This window comes from Ruditapes philippinarum, unplaced genomic scaffold (genome assembly GCF_026571515.1).
Source record: "Ruditapes philippinarum isolate M1 unplaced genomic scaffold, ASM2657151v2 ctg311_1_1_1_1, whole genome shotgun sequence".
In the NCBI taxonomy this organism is placed as follows: domain Eukaryota; kingdom Metazoa; phylum Mollusca; class Bivalvia; order Venerida; family Veneridae; genus Ruditapes; species Ruditapes philippinarum.
This window is the reverse complement of record NW_026864451.1, coordinates 294,218-315,189: the sequence shown is the minus strand read 5'-3', so window position 1 is coordinate 315,189 and position 20,972 is coordinate 294,218. Positions and strand designations below refer to the sequence as shown.

At 30.2% G+C, this 20,972-nt stretch overlaps 1 protein-coding gene across 25 annotated transcripts in view; it reads left to right on the top strand.

The window, feature by feature from the left end:
• Positions 1–10,529: 10,529 nt before the first annotated feature.
• LOC132725621 (uncharacterized) overlaps positions 10,530–20,972 on the top strand; it is a 164,567-nt gene continuing 154,124 nt past the window's right edge. For 14 of the 25 annotated variants that reach the window (XM_060710794.1, XM_060710789.1, XM_060710785.1 and 11 more), the window contains exon 1: positions 10,536–10,694. The gene's annotated coding sequence lies outside the window, so the exon portion shown is untranslated. Of the gene's footprint in view, positions 10,695–20,972 lie in introns of all 25 variants that reach the window. The other 11 variants (XM_060710770.1, XM_060710773.1, XM_060710767.1 and 8 more) reach the window with 2 other exon arrangements.

Below are 20,972 nucleotides of genomic sequence, written 5' to 3'. Positions count from 1 at the left end.
GGAAGTTTAAAGTTATTGCACTATATAAATGAAAATTATATATTGGTAAAAAATTTTCCTATGATTTACTTTTCGAAAATGTTTTTTTAATTATACCCTTAAATTGTAAAATCTAAATTATACCTTTTAGATATGCTTTAAACAATTAGTATTAATGGAGACGTGATTCCATTTTGGCACATACACAACGAGTGTTTGTAAGTTATTGGATTTGGTTTTATGTCCGGCTATATAAAAGGTGGTTAGTTTTTCGATCAACGTTTAAATCATTAATGTTTTTAATGAATATTGAATTAAGATTTTGTCAGTAAATAGGAGTTTTTTTTTTCCTTTTTTTCCCTTTTCTACCCAAAAAAATTTTCATCCCTGATTCATTTGATTTTTGTATTTTTGAAAAATTAGTTAAAAACACTTTGGAAACGAAAAAAATTTAAAATTTTTTTTAAAAAAAAAGCTTAGTATGTATGAACCCTTTTAAGTTCGTATTTAAGTGTAATCTTCAAATGGTTTTTTGAAAAAACAGTAATGGGTTGGTACATTCAAAACAACCGGGTTTCTGTCCCCATATCTTACTTTTGGTAAAAGCAAAAAAAACTGAACCCATTTAAAATGCCCTTTTTTTTAAGGAAATATGAGGAAGGGGTTCATAAAAATTTTTTTTATGTTCTTTTTAAAATGTCTAAATTAAATGTTTTAAATTTTTATAATAACTAATAAAAATTTTAATTTTATAGAGGTATTAAAATTAAAAAATGTACAACAGCAATGATATATTAAACTTATTTTCAATCTGACCCCTTTTGAAATAGAAAAAAAGACCAAAAACAGAACATAAAAAATAGGGACCAAAAAATTTTGATGACTTTTAAAAAAGTTAAATATTGTAAATTCCCGAACAAAAAATAAACTCAATTTTTATTTGACAAAATTAAACAAAGTGATTCACTCATTCATATACTTTCGACTGACACTCAAAATTTGTTTAAGCTGAACCTCTAAGTTTGCAGAAGAAACTTTTTTTTCATCCTGTTATATGTTCATCTATTTCGCAAAAGCATAAAGTTAAATATATAACAATCATATAAACTGACAGTAAATTTAAACAATTTAAGCAATTTTCAGTTGGTATTACGTAATTAAAAGCTGAATGTCAACTCAATTGAGAGACGAGCATTCGAACATATCATTTTAAAAGAAGTAAGATATTACTCGGAGCATATTTTAAACTGAGGTACTGCTGGAGCTAAGAGATGCGTAGACTCCAATAGTTCGAACCCATTTAGTCGCCTCTTACGATCATGCAGGGATAAACGGTGGCTGCAATTCTGATGCCATAACCAATAAAGGCAATACCTAAGCAATTAAACTGGGAGGGAGGGGTGGGATAACATGACCGAATCTGCAATCTACATGTAATTTTGTTGTGATTAAAGGCTTACGAGGAATCACCCATTCTCCAGAGTTTTGTAATACAGTTGTAACTTGCTTATGGGGTTTTTATATAAATTTGAGTAACAAAAAGAAATTGTGTACATTTTTGTGAAATATTCAGTTATATATTCTTTGTTAAATATGACATTAACTATTCTTTGCAAAAAACTATCTAGTTAATCAGTCTCCATTCATACCATAAAAATAAAGTGTAGTTTTTTCTAACTCTTTTTATTCCTTTACAAACTTATTCACTTGCTTGTAAAATATCTTGATTAATTTCATAAAAGTGTATTAATTATTAAATTATTTCCTAACCTATTTTCCTTGTATGAATAAAACGTGAAGTCAACAAAACTCGATATTCTAAACCTGATAAATGATATGTTTATTCAAAAATAAAACTTCATTTGTGACAAAGATATTATCACCCGCCTGTGTGAAGTTAAACAGTTTTATCACTTTTATAATAATGAATGTTTTAATGTAAACTTCCAACTTTGAAACTGATAGTACTTTATGAATTTATGATTTTTCTCTCGTTAAAATAACACATATTTGGGATGAGGCCAAACAAAAAATTATTCTTGGCAGATCTATGACACATTTAATGTATAATAGACAAATATCCAACTGTCTTCTTGGTAAAACTTCCTATAAATCAGTGTAACAAAGTGTTTTTTAACAATCCCACAGCTTTGTATAATCAAGAATAAAAAATACAAAAAAAATTGATAGAACATGTTATACAAACGTTTATAAATACAAACAGAGGCGCACTTTTATCAGTTGCCAATAACAAACATAAAGTAAATTGATTATTTTTGTTATATTTTATTGACGTTTGGACACATGATTTTATATATAAATTGGCATCCTCGGCTATCTTCTGAAATATATTTGTGATTACAAATAACTGTATATAGTATTATATCAATCTGTGTGCGAAAGAAAAATAGCACAATGAGTTGTCACATTTCCAAGACATTGAAGACACAAAGGCATTGAAGACACATGCCTGCATTAATAAATATGCCAAGTGACATTCTGTTAGCAGTTTGGATCATGTGGAGTTTTATTATATAAATATAAGTTCGATAAGGTTCTAGCAGATTGACGGTTAACATTAAAAAAGGAGCGGTGAAATAATGGTTAAGGTATCTACCTCTCAATCTAAGGATCCTGGGTCCGAGCCCTAATCAGCTCACGACTTTGTTTCTTCACTAACGCTAGTACTTGTTGGTTCCAGGAAGCGGACTCAAAAATGATTAATATAAGTTGCAATTACTTGTTTCGAAGTCAAGTTTAAGCAAAAACATGAAAACTCAATCAAAACTCCTTTGATAAAGCAAATAGACGCTCCAAATTCAAATTCTTTGATATTCTTTTAAATAATTATGTACTTAGTCTACATCTATTTTTTTAAAGTCCGAGCCTATTTTCCAAATAACGTCCGTAACGTGACTACAGGAGGGAGTTTCATATAAGCTTCAAACTTTCTACTCAATCCTAGTTGTAGTTTAAGCATTGCAATTTTGTTGTGACAATATGGAAGAAGAAATAAATATCGGTGCTAGGGAGCATGGACGGTAACTAGCAATTCCCAGTACCGTCCATAAAACAGACTCAATCAAACCGAGGATGCAACATTTTCAATTTTGCCGTTTGGGGCGTTCTTTCGGGATTCTGTTGTTTTATTGTATATTTTAAATAAATAACGTCCGGGCTATTTATAATACGTAGCATGTTATATTTGAACGCACAAGGTTATGACCTATTGAAGTAGCAATCCGGACAATAGGTGTAGACTTGGAGATTGGCGTAAATCAAGGATAAAAATAAATTAATGGCAAGATTGACATATACATGTTATTATAGCGGTGTAGAAGTCTGATAAAAAGGATTTAATACACTACAGTGTACCAGCAGTGCCTCTAGACACTCAAATTAGAAAAATATCGCTTTTCCCCCGAATTTTACGGGTTTTGTTTCCATTCATTATTGTATATAGGTCGATGTGAAGAGAGGAAGAAGGTGTCAAAAAGTGCATTTCGGCGGGTGAAAGGACGAGATTTAACATTTAATCATTCAAGCGCCTTTTCTGGTATATACCAGAATACGGTATTTATTGTGGTGTCTTTTTTGTGTCTCACTCATTCAAAAAGTATTTTGGACTAGTATTTGGCTAGAAATCACGAACGGCGTCGTGTAAATCTGGTATCATAACATTTGTGTAAGCACAAGATGTCAAAACAAACAGTCATACACAAAAATTAATTTAGGATATGATGACATGCGATTTAACCATTGGCAATGATTATGTAATGAGTCTTTTGTATAATTTGAAGATTTGTTAGCGATTTCCTACCACATTTAACAACATGTTATATTTGATTCTAATCACTGCAAGGGTTTTTGCATTCAAGTGTGTATCAAACATTGCCTGTATCAATTACATTTTAAATATATTATGTTGTGAAATTTATCTAATTTTGCTTTTATATCGACAAATATTTAAGTCTATTCACTAGCAATGGGATTTTTTTTCTCTCACTACACATTAGTTAGTATGTTATTTGTCAAACATCATAGAAACCATTTCAAATAATTGATCAATTCTGATTTAATACTACAGGGTATCGATAATTATAATTTTACTCCAATTTTCAAAATATTGCTGATGATTTATAAAAATATTATAAAAATGCCACATTGTTCGATAAGTGAAATAGAGAAATTCACTTCATCAAAATGGTTAAAACATTCGACTCAAAGCATTACGTCAACTTTATATTCAAATCTATCTAAATTAAAATACCAAAACATCAAAGTGCATTAAAGAGTTAACATTCCATTGACATTCCTGTATTATATTTATGTTTAGGAAAATCATATATATCTACAATACTATTTATTAGTCTCATTATGTGCATCACTGTCAAGTACCTCAGTGTGGTGGTTTTGACCCCTGGTGTTGCTTAAAGTTTGTAACATCCGAGATTAACGAAAATCATATTTTTCTGTTTCCGAGCCATTTGACTTAAATTGTGTTGGTGCGCCTTTAAAGCAGACCAATCAAGCACATGTCATGATACAAAAGGAACTGATAGAGTTGGTTAATATTGAAGCTAATTTTGATGAGTAAGCGTTTGTAAATATCACCAAATGTCGTCTCATTGCTAACCTTACAGATGTCATTTATATATTAAAAAAATATTAAAATTTCAAATGCACTTTTTAACAATTTACTGTAAACAAGAATCTACTTTTAGTAAGTAAAGGTATTATAAATATCTTTAAAAATATCAAAATGTTTATTTTTTGTGTCGAACTATTTTTTATGCTTTAAGTCGAAATAAGTAAAAATATTAAATACATTGCTATTAGGTATCATTTGATTTTTTTTCAAACTAAACTGTTGTGTTTTGTAGAACAATTAAATTCAAAATATCAGCTACATAAATTCTTTGGTTTAAACAAAATTCATTTTCAATAAATTTGCTAACAAAATGTTTCATACAAAGTACATATAGATATTTACAGAAAGATTCAAAATAAAAACAAAACAACAATAGATATTTTGAAAGGGGAGATCACTCAAGAGCAATGAAGAAAACATTTTCAATTTTGCCGTTTTGGACTTTCTTTAGGGATTATTATTTTCTCTATTTAAGAGTCGCAGACTTAGCTTTTATTGAGTCTGTGCATGTGATATAATTGGATCATGGCAATGATATTTTATGATGATTAATGAAGGAGTCTGATTATATATGATGATGAATGCAGAAGCAATGTCTGTTTATTTATGATGATTAATGAAAAAGTAATGTCTTTTTTCATGTAGATTAACGAAGAGGCAATGTTTGATTATTTATGACGATTAATGAAGAAGCAATGTCTTATTTTTCATGTCGATTAACAAAGATTTATGATGATAAATGAAGAAGCACTTTCTTTTTTTTCATGTCGATTAACGAAGAAGCAATGTCTGATTATTTATGATGATTAATGAAGAAGCAATGTCTTATTTTTCATGTCGATTAACGAAAAAACAATGTCTGATTATTTATGATGATTAATGAAGAAGCAATGTCTTATTTTTCATGTCGATTAACGAAGAAGCAATGTCTGATTATTTATGATGATTAATGAAGAAGCAATGTCTTATTTTTCATGTCGATGTAAAGAAAAAGCAATGTTTGATTATTTATGCTGATTAATGAAAAAGCAATGCCTGATTTAGTTAAGTTTCATTGGATTTATGTACATTCGAAACTATTAAGATTAGATACAATGATAAGGCGTGTCGCGAATGTTTCTTAAAACGTCAAAAGTGTAATACACTTTGTCAGGATTTATTGTGTTTATAATTAGACGTTAAATTGTTGTATATCATACAGTAATTGAATAAGCAGCTTCTGTGGTAATGTTGCTTGTGATAGTCAGTAAATTTTGTGTTAGTCAGTTAATATTGTGGAAGTACAAGTGACAACTTTCATTAAAAGGTTTCAATGAAGTTCTTTTGATTTAACTGTATTGTAAAGACTCATTTGTTAATTGAGGTAACATTGGGTTATTTTTTACTTTGAAGTTCTTTGCTGATTTACACAATCATGTTTTAAGCATTGATATGTTACAAACATACAAAAAGAAAATATGGGCGTATGGCAATTCCAATGTGATTCGAAGAAATCTAGGCAGAAAATATGCTGACGAATGTCTTAATGGTAATCGCGTCCCTTCTTTGGTAAAGCCTATTGTCAATATATTTGATTCACGCTACTTCAACGCTATAAATTCTTTTTTAGCCACTTTGAAAGAAATGCAGTCTCGACACAACAATGGTGTCGAATTTGCTGCATGAGAAATTCTATAAACCCTGCAAAGCTGAATAATCAGTTTAGAATGTGCAATATATTTGATTGTAAAAGCTTTCACACGTGAAATTGTTTCATATAGATTAAACAAATGAGACTATAATATGTATTCGACGATAGTTTATGTTGCAATAATTGATTTTCCTCTTGACTAATCATAATTGCATCATTCAACACTAACTTGCTTGTTACAAGAGAACTATGATGCAATGTTAAGAAATGAACGCATTAATAAGCAGCATCCCGTGGGTACGAAACAAATCCGAAAAATATTCGATATGGCAAAAACAAATTTTGCATGTATATCTACCATTGTTGAAAAGAACATGAAATAAATCTACTAGTATCTTCTGAAGTGTGATCAGTTCGTTTTATTGTTATTTTGTTTTCGCAGGGAAAAGTGTCTTCTGTTTGAACACTACTGTTTTTATCATAGACGGAGACGTTGCTAAAAATTATGGAGATAGGTTGATAAAGGATATTACAACAATATAATTAATGTTGCTTTAAACTAAGATATGGATGTTTGAAAGACCTAACGGCGTGGGGGTGGTGACACCTAGTGTAGAGTTGCTTGATTAAAAAAGCGCTTAACATTATTGAGCATATAAGAGCCTTACAAAAGCCCTAATGTTGTCGCTGTGAGAATTGCATACCCGATGAAATCTTACAAAGCAATTTTCCTAAACATGTAATGTTAACTGCCTCTATAAATGCACTCCAATGACATAGTTTTCAGTTATTTACCGAGTATTTGTCCCCAAGCGCACCTTTTAGCAGATACTTAGCTAAAAGAAGCGTAAAGAAATTAATTTCTGTGTTTTTTTTATTGCCAGAGCTTATAATGATCAGATCAGTTTTGAGGCAAAACAAACTTGTATGCCAAATGTTTCTTTTTATTAGCTCTGAAGGATCTTGCATAGCTTGCATTTATAAAAAAAGGTTGTCTAGTTTTGAAAGTCTGGAGTATAATAAGAAAACAGATACAAGTGTTTAGAAAAGAATACGGAATGTTTAATTGTGAAAAAATAGATGAAGGACAAAGAAAGAAATTAAAGCTGTTTTCCTGGCAAGCTTAGTTAAGTTATTCATTGAAATCTATGTAACAGAATGGGTCCTGGACGGTAGCTTGCATTACCACTACCGCAAAGAATGGCTAAATAAAACCGAGCCTGTAACCTTTTCAATTTTGTCTTTTTGGCGTACATTAAAATTTGAGAAGACAAATTAACGTTGATGTTTCATATTAGAGTTTAAACAACTCATTTTAACCTGAGTATAAAACGCAACCATACCAATCTTTCTTAAGGGAAACTTAGAAAATAAAATATGTAATAGAAAGAGCACCGAAACACGAGGCTATCTGATTTGTACGAGCAAATTCGAACAAATGTGAACAAATGTGTTGTTCCAACAGGAAATAGCTATATAAACAATTTTCATATGTTTTGATGAGCAGTTTTAAACCCAAACTGTTGCGATTTATTATTATCATACCATCTTTAAACGTTTAATGTATTAGGTTTAGGTTTCTACACTTTGATTTTGAACCGTAGATGTTTGTCTTTATTTGGTCATGTATGAAGAATATAAGTGCGAGAAATGTCTTGATTTAGGGATTCTTATTTTCTCTTTTTTTTAATACAAAATGGCGTGTTTTAAAGCTGAGGGGTATTCGGTTTATTTCAAATAATAGCTCATTTTATACCGATAACTTTCGACTTTCACATAACCGTTTAGTTATAAGTTAGTTAATGCAGTTATTTATTTCTTAACATTCTCAATTAATTTGATTAACTAAAATATCATGTTGGTATTATTTATTTATATGAGAAAATAACTGATTAAGTTGATAAAAACATGATTTCTTTATGTATGCATTGTAATAATTATACATGTATATATATGTTATGATGATGTGTGTTAGGCTCAAGCCAGAAATAAAGTGTATGCTCTTTTACCTTCATTGCTTTCGAAAAATGTACTCTTTTAATTTTTTTATATTAACAACAGCGAGTGTTAATTATAAATGTTTGGCAGCTGAAATACGTAACCACACCACATACTTTATCTGAGTGTTCCTATATTTTGCTATTACTTCAGCATCATTGATTGTTGAGGATTCAATACCACTAAAGTCGGTCGGTGTTAGGGGGCATCCGAGAGAGACCGTGAAATTTCGCTCATACAAAAAAAAATAATAATTAAAAAATAAAAAATAAAAAAAAACAATAAATTTTTGAGTCATTCGTGCTTTTGTCTCCATTGCTTTTGAGAGATCTGCCCTTTCCAGATTTTAATGTAATTATGGGAAATTACATTTTGTCTTTCTAAATTACAAAAATTTGTACTGCTATTATTAAACAGCAAAATCATACTTTTATCTTATGTGAACATACTTTTATGAACACGCTATTATAATTTGCGTAATGTAAAAGTACTTTTCATTTGTTCAGACGTGTGTAATAAATATTAATGAATGATGCAAAAAAAAGATCGGGAAGAAAAATAGCATAACTATTACTTATTGCTAGCCACACCTGTGTCAGTTTACCTTGTGTTAGTCGTACATCACGAGGACATAGCTACAATCACGTGCCAACTGTACAAATTGAATACAGTGTTACATAACAAAACCGACAAATGATGTGATAGTTTTGTTATAACACAAGAATTAATATATGTCAGTTATATCTAAGTCAATATGACGGTAGTATCATTAACATTTTAAGATTGACTGTAAATAGTTTCTTATTAATTTATTAATTTTACATATCTTATATGTGCATTTTAAAGAGTATTTGTTTGGGGATGTGCAAGTTTGATGATATTGTAGAAATATCTAAGATATTTTGTACTTGTATCATAGTTTGGGGTCCTTCCTGTTGAAAATGTGTCAAGAATTAAATCGTATACATATACATGCACAGTGCGAAAACTGGAGTGCAGGTATTAGTTACCCGCACTCCAGAGCATGCTCATTGATTGGTTCATTTTTGCTGGGGTTTACATATTGTGACGGCAGAGACAGTGAAAGCGACAGAAATATCATATTCTGATGCTCGTTCATTGGTTATTTTTTTCTGGGGTTTCATTTTGTGCCAACAGGGAACGTGTTTTTATTTTTGACTATGATACAAAAAAGAAAGAACATCAAAACACTCGGCAATCTGATTTATACTCGGGGGGCTACGCCCCCTCATACAAATCAGATAGCCTCGTGTTTCGATGCTCTTTCTATTACATGTGTTACGTCTACAAGAAGCTATGAATATGTTTTTGTTTGTGTTGACATTATTTTATAGATGTATTTAAACTATAAGAACACGATTAACATGGACAAATCGCTTCCAATTAGAAAATGTATGACTATAGTGTTAGTGCGGTTACACTTATAACACGATAACTACAAAATATATATAGCATTAAGATATAAAAAAAATACCTTATACACCCCCCCCCCCCCTGGTTTACGTAATGATAATGTATAGGTCGATAAGAATGTTTCTAATGAAATATATATGACTCCTAACTATCACTGTGTTTTACCGAAATATGCTTTATCTTCTTATCTCTACTGCGTGACTTACGTAGTCAGAACTACGTATTTTTGCATATTTTGACCACTTGTTGGTAATTTACGTGGACTGTAAGTGCCGTTTGCAATTTATTTATTGTAAACATCTTTCTGTTTTCACTTCACAAAATTATAATTTTCGATTCATTTTTATTTTTTTTATAAAAATAAACATGAATTTGGAGGCAGGACAGGCTGCTTCAAATTTGTGCTTTTTAACTACGATCAGTGAAATTTTTGCTATGTTATTTTGTTGTTTGTATTGACAAATTTGCCAATGCAATTTATTCGTGTGGATTATTCAAGATATCTTTTCAAATCAAAATGATTTTCTCAGCTTGGCTATTCAGACCGCATCATGTCACATTTGAATAATTTAAAATTTTGATTTTCATAACAAGTACAGCATAAGTGCATTTGTTATGTTTGCATTTGTTAGGTTATATTTAGCATTATTCATATTATAATTATTATTTACAAATAGACCCTTGTAAAATAAAACTCTTCTACAGACCCATTTCTATCAATTGTCATGTAAAATCGTATATTTTGGGGATTTTACAGTCGTTTAAATTACAGTAGTAGTGGTGTAATGAAACTTTTAAGTGGATGAATGAACGTTTTCACATACATTAGTGTAGTACAGCGTCGGAGAGTTGGATAAGCCTTGTATACCACTGTGAGCGAGTAACTGGCTGCTGAAAGGTGTTGTATTTGTACCGGAGTTATTATCATTATTTCAATTTTTTAAACGCTGAATGGATTTTTAACGGATATAAAATAAAGTTTTCAACTCATAAGGAAATAAGGTAATACTATAGCTCTTTTTAAACTTTTATTTTTGAAAATGCTTATTTTTTATGTTTTGCAAAATAGCTTGGTTGATAGACAATATGCTGATAAACCGGTGGAAGAAATATTTTAACTATTATTTTTAATTTTGATTAAATGTTAACCGTTTATACATAAAAGCAAAGTAAAGGTTCTAATGGATAAAATGCATTATCCAGTGGTTAACTTTAACCAGTCCTTTAAACCAATACTTCTTTTTAAATTTAACCCCAAAAATATGAATTCATTACTGAGATACAGTCTAGATATGTTGAGATATCTAACAAATTATATTCATCGTTTTTTAATTCAAATGGAGACTGTTCGATCTACAAAACAATCTATTATTAATAACCTTTCTTTACTAGAGACTGATCGATTTGCATTAACACATATTTTTTTATTTTGCCCATACTTTACATACGTACGTACAGGTACTGTTTTAGATTAATGCTATATAGTATGGCCTGACGGCTAATGTCGCAATCAAGGTGGTAGCTTTCGATCAAAATAAATATTTAATGGCTTTTTAATGGATTTTTAATCAAGTTTTTTATATAAAATAATAGATTTTTTTTGTTCTTTTACGAAAATTTTTGATAAATTATCAATTACTCTGTTTTGAGAGCTTACAAAATGCTTTGGATATTCTTTATCAAAGTTTAAGACATCTTATAAAAAGATGTCAGACACATTTTCTTGCTGTGCTCTAATGTTTAGCATTAAAAAGGTGCTGAATAATGTGGTATAAAAGAATACTAAAATATTTCTGCAAACTTGTTATGATAAAATTTAATATATAATCAGTTCAATAAAAACAAACGCTTTTCTTAAGGTTTCGAGGTTTATTCTTCTTCAGAAAAAATTGACGTTTATAAAATAACAAATGACAAATGACGAATGAAATATTTTTTGGATATAATTTAATAAAAGAACTAACAGAAGCTATCAATGACAGTACCCCTTCACAACTAGCTAATTGTTCTTGGAATACTTTTTCGAAAAGTGTTGTGATTTTAGGAATTACGTTTTATATCAGCCTCTCTATATACGCTTTTTGCTCATATGCATATTATTTATACGGCTATTTGATATAAGCCTGAACAAACACTGATAACGTCAATTGTATTGAAGGATAAAATCTTAATAATGAAAATAAATTCTCTGTTGTCATTATGTAAAGAAGATTAGGTTTTCAAGAATAAAATTATATCCAAATAAAGGCAAAGCGGATGTTGTTTTCACTTTTAAAGACGATGGGCTGACACTCTCTTTTGTGAAAATATGACAGTCAGTATATAAACCTATAAGTACACATCAATAAAAGTTGTTTTATAAGGCAATTCAAAACTACTGAAGCCAAATTATGTGTAATTTTTGCCATATTTGAAGAAATGTTTACTGAAATATAAGGTTCCGGGCGGCGATTCCGTAAAACTAATCAGTGACACAAAATGACTTTGCCTTTTGCTTTATGTACTTTGAGTTTATACAATTTTGTTTAGTTCAATTGTGTTGGAAGCTATAAGCTTATTGAAACACTGACGAGTCCGTTCCTGGAACCAACCAGTACCAAACAATGAATGTAAATTTTCTTGCTTAAGGAAAAATCTGCTTGCCCCTGAACAGGATTTGAGCCTACACTGTCAGCAATCCTTAGATTACTAGTCCGACGCGTTAACCACTCGTTACCACTACATAAGTCAAAACCGTCATTGATATCAAATTTATTTAGATAAACTTAAAAAGACTACACTGATTTTTAAGTTCTTCTCTTGGTCTAAAAAATCGGTTGAGCTCCTATAAACTACTTCTTGTCCTATTTTCTATCATAATAAATTACGAAATATAAATAAATCAATGATAAGTACTGAAACAAATACACAACTAGACAAAGTATGATTTAAAACTTAAACTTCCCTGACATCGAGATTCTATATATATAATTACAGCAAAAATAATACCTTTCACATCCATATGATCATTACAATGCAGGTTTATCAATACAAAGTGGTTATCATATACAACTTGAATTAACTAGACATCCTAACTTTCAATTCATATTATTAGCATGCATTAGACAGCATGTCGTCTTAACTTCGGTGGCAAGTAAAGCAACTATAAATCCTGAATGCATAAGACATATTCATTATTAAACATAATTGTTGATGGTGAAACCACTATTCTTTTGCTGTCATTTTCTATTCGAATATTTTGTGACATGCTGTAAATCATACAACATAATATGCATCCAAATTGCTTAACTTTGCTTTTATATAGTCATTGTATGTTTAGTTTTATATGTATTTTAACATGCTTTATAGCAATAAAAACTGTTAGGTGATGTAATAGAAAAGAGTATAAAATACTAAAGCATCCATATTATCGAATCAGGTATAATCTCGACATCATATCATTTACATATCATACTGATATACGAAATGGTAAGAAATTACAAGATCACGTGACAAACTTATTGCTATGAGCACTTGCCTATAATATGTTGGAAATCAAATTCGAGAAGAAAAAAAAGTATGACAGTTCGTTAAGCTTATTTGTTGCACGCTTACTGATATATAACAATCAGGAGCTATTTATATTTTTGTTTCATATAAACAATATGCCATTACGGCTAAATTATGACAAAACGTCAATTAAGTAAGAAATGGTCTGTTTCCTTTATGATTGTCATTGGCAGTTGCTGTGTCGGTTAATATAAATTTTGCATTTTTTTCTCAGTTTTTCACCTTGTTGCACTGTAAATTATTCTGTAATAATGCAATATTTTGGACGTTTTGATACCTACTTTACCTACTTAATATAAAGTATTATAAGAGAAGATAGAGATATGCTTTGTTCAACCATAGTCAATTTTTAAAAATGAATTGGAACCAAATTCGAGCCCGATTACTCAATTTCACCAGTATTGTTGTTATATAAGGAAACATAGTCGTGACCCCGATGTTGCTCTAACCTAAGATCCGTAGCTTGAGAGGCACTGGGACACCGGGGAAAGTTTGTATTTCATTTAGGATCCAGGATTATTTTTGTTTGGCCTTACAACACCTATATGTAAAAAAAACGAGAAAGAAAAATAAAAATGAACATTATTTTTATATATAAAACTATCAGTTTCAAAGTAAGGAGATCACAATATAGCATTTATGACTACAAAGGTGATAAAACTGTTTAACTTCACAGTCAAGTGATAATATCTTTGTCACAAATGATGTTTTATTTTGAATTAACATATCATTTATCAGTTTTTAGAAATCGAGTTTTTTACTACAATTGTATAAGTACATGAACATAGATAAATAAAAAAAATGTTCAGATTTTTAAGATATGAATAAAATATAATCAACTGTATATCAAACACGCCAGTGTTAACCATTTTTTAAAGTAAAACGGATAATTGATAACTTCTCAATTACGATATAAACCTCTTTAATCGGTGCGAGGGGGAGTGAGAGATGTTGCCATTTCTATAAATTCTTATAAATCAACGGAAGGAAACAGAAAACAAATGTATATCTTAAGAATGTTCAAAACTGCTTAATTGAAACTTTTTCAAGCTAAGTTTTAAAAGCCTGTCCATTGTTGGTTCTGATACAGAGCAAATTACCAAGCGAGTATGCGATTATTTGACTGTTTGGTTTGCATGCCATTGTTCTCGACGGGTCAGTCACCTTTTCAGAATGTTTACATGTAGTTGTATCCATTTTAAAGTTTCATATCAACCACCCAATGCACTTCTTGTGATATATACTGATTTGGTAGATACAAATCTACAGCATCGCACAAAACTATCCAAAGAAGAAACCGTCTATTAAAATTGATATTAAAGATAATTTTGATGAGTAAGCTTTTGTAAATACCATCCCCATCTCAACTTCGACTACTTTTTACAGTTACACACGAACTGTGACATTTGGTAAATAAAAGTGTGTTAGGTTTCAAACATGGTTCATAAAATGCGTTCACATTTAGATAATTTGATGAAAATGCAAATATTAACTTTAACACTTTACGCTAGACAAAACGCCCTTCGTTTTCTGTTAGAATAATATTTATTTCAAATTATTTGGTTTGTTATGCACAACTCAAGTCGTGTTTAACACGAAATGAAATAAGAAAATAACATACGTAATATTAATGATTTAAGTTGTTAAACTGCTGTAGTTTATTTACCAATTAAGTTGTTTAAGTTCAAACATGCCATACATTTTTATACAAATTGACTTTTTTGTCCTTGTAGAGACTTTACAATTTAAGTTTTTTTTTATTTACGATGGTTAAAAAAAGATATATCTGAGACAATATTTATCTGTAAAAAAGTGATCCCTCGGAAGCACTGAAAAACAACATAAATAAGCATTAACATGAAAATTGCAGACTCGGTTTGATTGAGTCTGTTCATGTGAGATAATCTAAAAAGGGTATAATCTCTCACGCCTACTAGAACCGGTTTTAATGTACAGACTCAATCAAACCGAGTCTGCAATTTTCATGTTATTTTGTTATGATTAATGCTTCCGAGGGAACCCTTTGTTTCCAGATTTCAGAAGTGGTTTTCAATCTTCAACACTTACTTGCTGGAATCAGTTATCTCGAAGGAGAAGCATGATACAACAACACTGAAATGAAATAAAATAGAGAAAAACGGAATGACAATGTTGCAGGCTCAGCTTGATTGAGCCTGCTGGAAAGAGCTAGGTACCGTTCTCGTCCTCTAGCACCGGTTTAAGCAAAATTCAACATTTAATCATAGAAATGGTGAAAAAAACTACAATTAGAAGGCATTCGTCTGAAATACATTTTACACTTTGATTAGGCATAATGATATGTTACAAAGAAGCAATTGTTTCCGAAGGTTTTTTGGCCTATGTTTCGTTTATTTGTTCACAATTGACACCGATGTATGATCCTTTGTTTGGAGTTAGTTATTAAAAACTTCTACTGAAATAATGATGTACATGAAGCAGTTGTAGACAAAAATAATTAATGGTTTTGGTTATAATGTTAAATGTGCCTGTGAATAAATGCAATTTGCGTAAGTAAAGTTGACAACTGTCAATTTAAATAGAGAAGTTCACAGACGCTCCATTGTTTTCATTGCATATTGAATGTAATATTTATTCATGTTACCATGAAGTGCAAATTATATAGGTTATTTTTATAATTTGTATTTATGGTCTGCCTAACATAATCAAATTATTCACATAATCAGATTTCGACCTTGCAATAAAAAGATAAATAGGCGTGAAGATTTAAGAAATGCTGTTAAGTACCAATTAGGGGCTGTTGATTGCCCTGTTACAATGCTGCTGTACATAACTCTAGTCAATGGAAACATATATAAAAGTATGCTAACTTTATAATTTCAATTCATCGGCTTGAAGCAAGTGATAGATAGGAAATGATACTGTTGAATGTGCTACTTAAAGGGAATTTTTATGACGGGACTGGATATAATGTTTCGAGATAAATAGTCCATTTGATGGAGGTTTAGACCAATAAATTATTTGGACAATTTCAGATCATTCGCTTACTCCGGTTTTTCCAAAATAAGTATTCTTATAGTGAAAAACTGAATAGCGTTGCAACGTTATTTCACTCAAATCGGTATAGCACACAAATACGGGTGGGTTTTGATTTTTTTTTCTGAATATATTCCTTAATTATCTTTTTTTGTGTGCATATATGCCTGCTTCAACAACCCTCAGTTGATCTATGTAATAATTATTTTTTATCTGTTTAGGCTTTTGGACCTCAATTGAGTTCCTTTAAGAGGTTCTTTTAAAAGAAATGCTGAATAATCAGTTTATTTCAAATATGTGCACTTTGATTAATTTCATAAGTTTTTTTGAGACTATTTAAAATATAATTAAACTACTTAATCAGTTAGATATCTATTACACATGTAATACATCTTGCAGTATGGATAATGTTGTATACTTTCACACGTGAAATGGCATTCCTATTCAGCAAATGAGGCAATAAAAACCCTCTTAATATAGCTTATGCTGCATTAATATTCCTCTTGAATTGATTATTCAGTTGCGTAAGTACAACAGGCTTGTTTTAAAATTTTAATTAATCGTAAAAAAAGATTAATTGATTTATAAGTAGGTTTCCGTGTATATTTGATGTAATATTTGAACTTGCTTTATAAGATTGAAATGGTAATAAAAATTGAGAATGTATCATGTACAGTACTCGATGAATAAATGTTCTACTTTTTTAAATCAATACAATATCTGTTTTCATCAATATTCTGTTAATACAAAGCAAAATGCATTTTCACTTACATTTAAATATTTAAATAGTTTATAAAATAGGCGGAGATGAGTAAATAAAGCAACAGAAAAACTTTGTTACGAAAGTCTTAAAGGAAGAATAAAATACTATTGAACAAAATCACATCTGATTCGTGCTTTTTATGGGTATTATATGGTAGTGACATTTTCTTCATGCTTACATTGCAAAATAGGATAACAAAGATATACGGTGCCGGGGGGGTAAAGTTCACGGGCCCACCCCACCGTCCAACTATTCCTGATTGTGACTGCTTGGAAATGTATGCCTGTAGTGTATGTTCAAATTGATCTCACACAGTCTTGCTTTTAAGCATGCAAGTTAAAACTGCCTAAAACTATGAACTCTGCAGACATAGTTTCCTGCAATAAACCGAGTGCCTGTCTCCACGGGCACCTGTTAGTAGTTAATTAGCTTTAAAAATGGGGATAATAAAAATAATTTCTGTTCATTTTTTACTGTTGGGGATAATAATGATTAGAGAAGTTTTTGGGGCAATATAAATTTGTTTGCCAAATGTTCCTAATTCTTTATTACAGGAATTGTACTTTACTTACATAGCTCGCGTTTCTGTACATAGTTGTGCTACTTAAAGGAGAATGTAGTGTGATTAGTAAAAAAGATATAAGCTACTGTGGTAATGATTTAGTACGTTTTACTTAGCTTAATTTCTAAAGAAGAAATAGTATACAGTAATTAACAAGTCAAGATGGGTGCCATTATCCATTTATATGTGTTCTACTTTGTAGTTAATACCGGCTGCTTGTCTTGGAAAGAATTAAGACTTTTTTTATTCAAAGCTATTTCAATGTTGCCGTTTTTTCTATTTTATGTAAAATATGATATTTCTACTTGTGTTAAATTTGTATAAGATATACTCGTGTACTATATATATACCAATTTCAATAAGAGATGGCCGATAATATTTTATTGTGCCTCAGTACAGATATCTTGAACTCAAGCCGTATTTATTCTTGTGACACTGGTACTGACTTGCTGCAGACTCAAAGGTGATGTAGTTTATATCTAGTTTAAATGACCTTATTTTATATTTGAGCCGAAATAATTAGAAAGGAGGAGATCCTTCGAGGAGAATGTTGGAATTTGCAAACTTGGTTAAATGGGGTCTGTTCACGAGGAAATTTGGAACGCGCAGTATCTGGCACGCCCCCTAGCACCGTCTTAAGCGGTATTACATGTACAACACTACAATTACTAGATTCAATGATCCCGAATGATCATGGACATATAGCACCACCGAGATTGAATACTTAGACGTATTATAATACACGTATTTATTGAATATTTATTGAACATATCTGCAGATGTTTCAAATTCAAAATTTTACCAGTTCATGTTAAATGTTGAATTCTGCTTCAGCCGGCGCTAGGGGGCGTAGACGGAAGCTTGCAATTGCCACTACCTTTTAGACACAGGATTAATCGGACCGATCCAGCAGCATCATTTTGCGTGTTGTTCTTTGGATTTTTTCTCTATTTAATGCTCATTATAATCATTAGTAACATAATCATAGAAACACATGTAATTAAATGCATATAAACTATATTCATAATTACAAAATTACATTTCTCAAGATAAATATGTATCAAATATCTTAATATGTAAAAATTTAAATATAAAACTTTAGATATGAGTATATCAACACATATCATCTGCACATAACACTTAAATATGTTAAGGTTTACGTAATTGAAACTTTGATGTTGCATATTTAATATTAATATAAAGATATATAACGCTCAAATTTGATATTTGATAAAAGCTGATAATTACTATAAGTCTCTTTTGATATGTAAAATAAACATCTTTTGAATACACAAAGAGAAAATATGTTACATTTTCAACCCTATATCTCAGTATGATGACAGTGTTTTATTAAAAAAAAATGGCAGTTTATATGGAAAACCATTTCTTCGGTCTTAATTGGAAAGCGCACATATACAAGCACCACGTGGTATTTAAAGGTAACGATTGTTTATTTGAGTAATGCATTTGATAAAGACGTTGATGTTTTACAATGCTAATATGATTGGAAGAATAAGCACGTATGGTTAAACACATTCAGATGGATTGTTATAAAGGAATGAAACCTTATTGGACCTCTCTTGAGGCTCCAGAGCTAAGAGGAAGACAAATTAACCACCAGACTATCTCTCATTTACGCGCACAAAATGCCAATTCATGGCATAAATCAAGAACGTCAAACATTTTGTTGAAAATCGTAAACTGTCATTTTACTGTAAAAAAGCTTCGATTTAAAGGTGTAGGAGTACAACTGTATTTAAACATTATTTATAAAGTTGCAACAGCAAACAGAACCTCTCAGGGAATAAAAAATGATTTTATCAATAGATTCACCCTGTAATATTTTTTACAGACAGAACAGTTGGTGGTTGAAATAAGCGCTTACTTCTTTAAGCACTATAATTACACAATTAACGAACATTATCTTTTATAACATTTCAAAGCAGGTGTCTCGGGGAGCATTTCTCTATCGTTAGTGACGTCATTAATCAGCGCCAAATCTATATAAGCAGTGCTCGATACATATCTGAGAAACAATATAATTTTTTATGATTAGTTACGCCCTTTATATATAACTTTAATGAGAAGGATATGAATGTTGCACACAAAATGTTCTAATAAAGTTTTAGGCTTAAAATAGATATAATTAGCACACACAAACAGGTGGAGCTGTTTTGGCTGCAGCGCAAGGTGCTGTTCTTTTGGCAAGACAAATTGGCTTTTTAAATGTCTCAGCTTTAATGTTATTTACAACATATCGTTTTTCTTTCGCTTAGATACTTCATTTGTTTTATTTTTATTTGTTATTTATGATAAATTTTATTTAACAATTAACAACAGAAACGAACCAGGAGAATTTGCTTTATACTTTGCGTGATTAAAAAGAACTATTATTGAAACAAATTGATGAGAAATGGAAGCCAAAATCCTTCTTTTTGAGTTATCTGCTCCGAAAAATGAAGGGTTTTTTATCTTTAAGATCACTTTTATGAGCAGATAATCAAAACCAAGCATTTTTCGATTAGGGGTTTATTGATTAACACTGATAAACTGATTGAGAATAAAACTTGGTTATCGTTTGAACGACAGTGCCTAAAAGCATGATTTGAAAATTATTTTTTTATAAGAATGTTCATTATAACAACTTCAACATTTTAAGTCCAATATTTATTACATTCCGGGATAGTTTATAATTCAAATGCACATTATGCTTCAGAAATAATAGAATAGAGCATTTTGGATGTGCAACAGCTGAAGGAAGTTGAAAGTAGCGATGAATTTGCAGTAATGTGTCGCAAAGGTAGCAAACTATACATAAAGTAGTACTTTGTCTTCCATACTAAGTGCTAATTCACTTTGATTATACCAAATGCCAACAGAGCAAAAGAAGCAAAACGGTGACAAGATACCAAAAAAGTTTTTGTGAAATAAAATTGATAACATTTTATGACATATTGGGACTTTAGGATTTCACTCGTCATGTTTTCCACTCACTTCTTTTTGAAACCTGTGTTGGTGGAAAATAAAAATCCTGTATGTTGTAATGGAGGTTGCATACCACACTTAAGTGAAATTATATATATGTATATAATTACGCTTATAAAACAATTTTCAAAGATCGAAGAATATGTAAGATATGTACTGCAAATATTTGAACATATTATATGTAATCATTAAGATATATGCATTCATTTCTTATTGAAAAATTTTGACTTAGACTTTAAAGAAAATAAATTTTTATTACTCTTTTGATTTACATGAAATGTTAAATTCGGTAATATCTTTATAAATAATGCTTTTTTGAACTTACAAAATTGATAAATCTATTTTTTGAGCATCATATTTATGATATAAAACCATAAAAAGTCTGTGTTACAGGATCTTTAATAGCA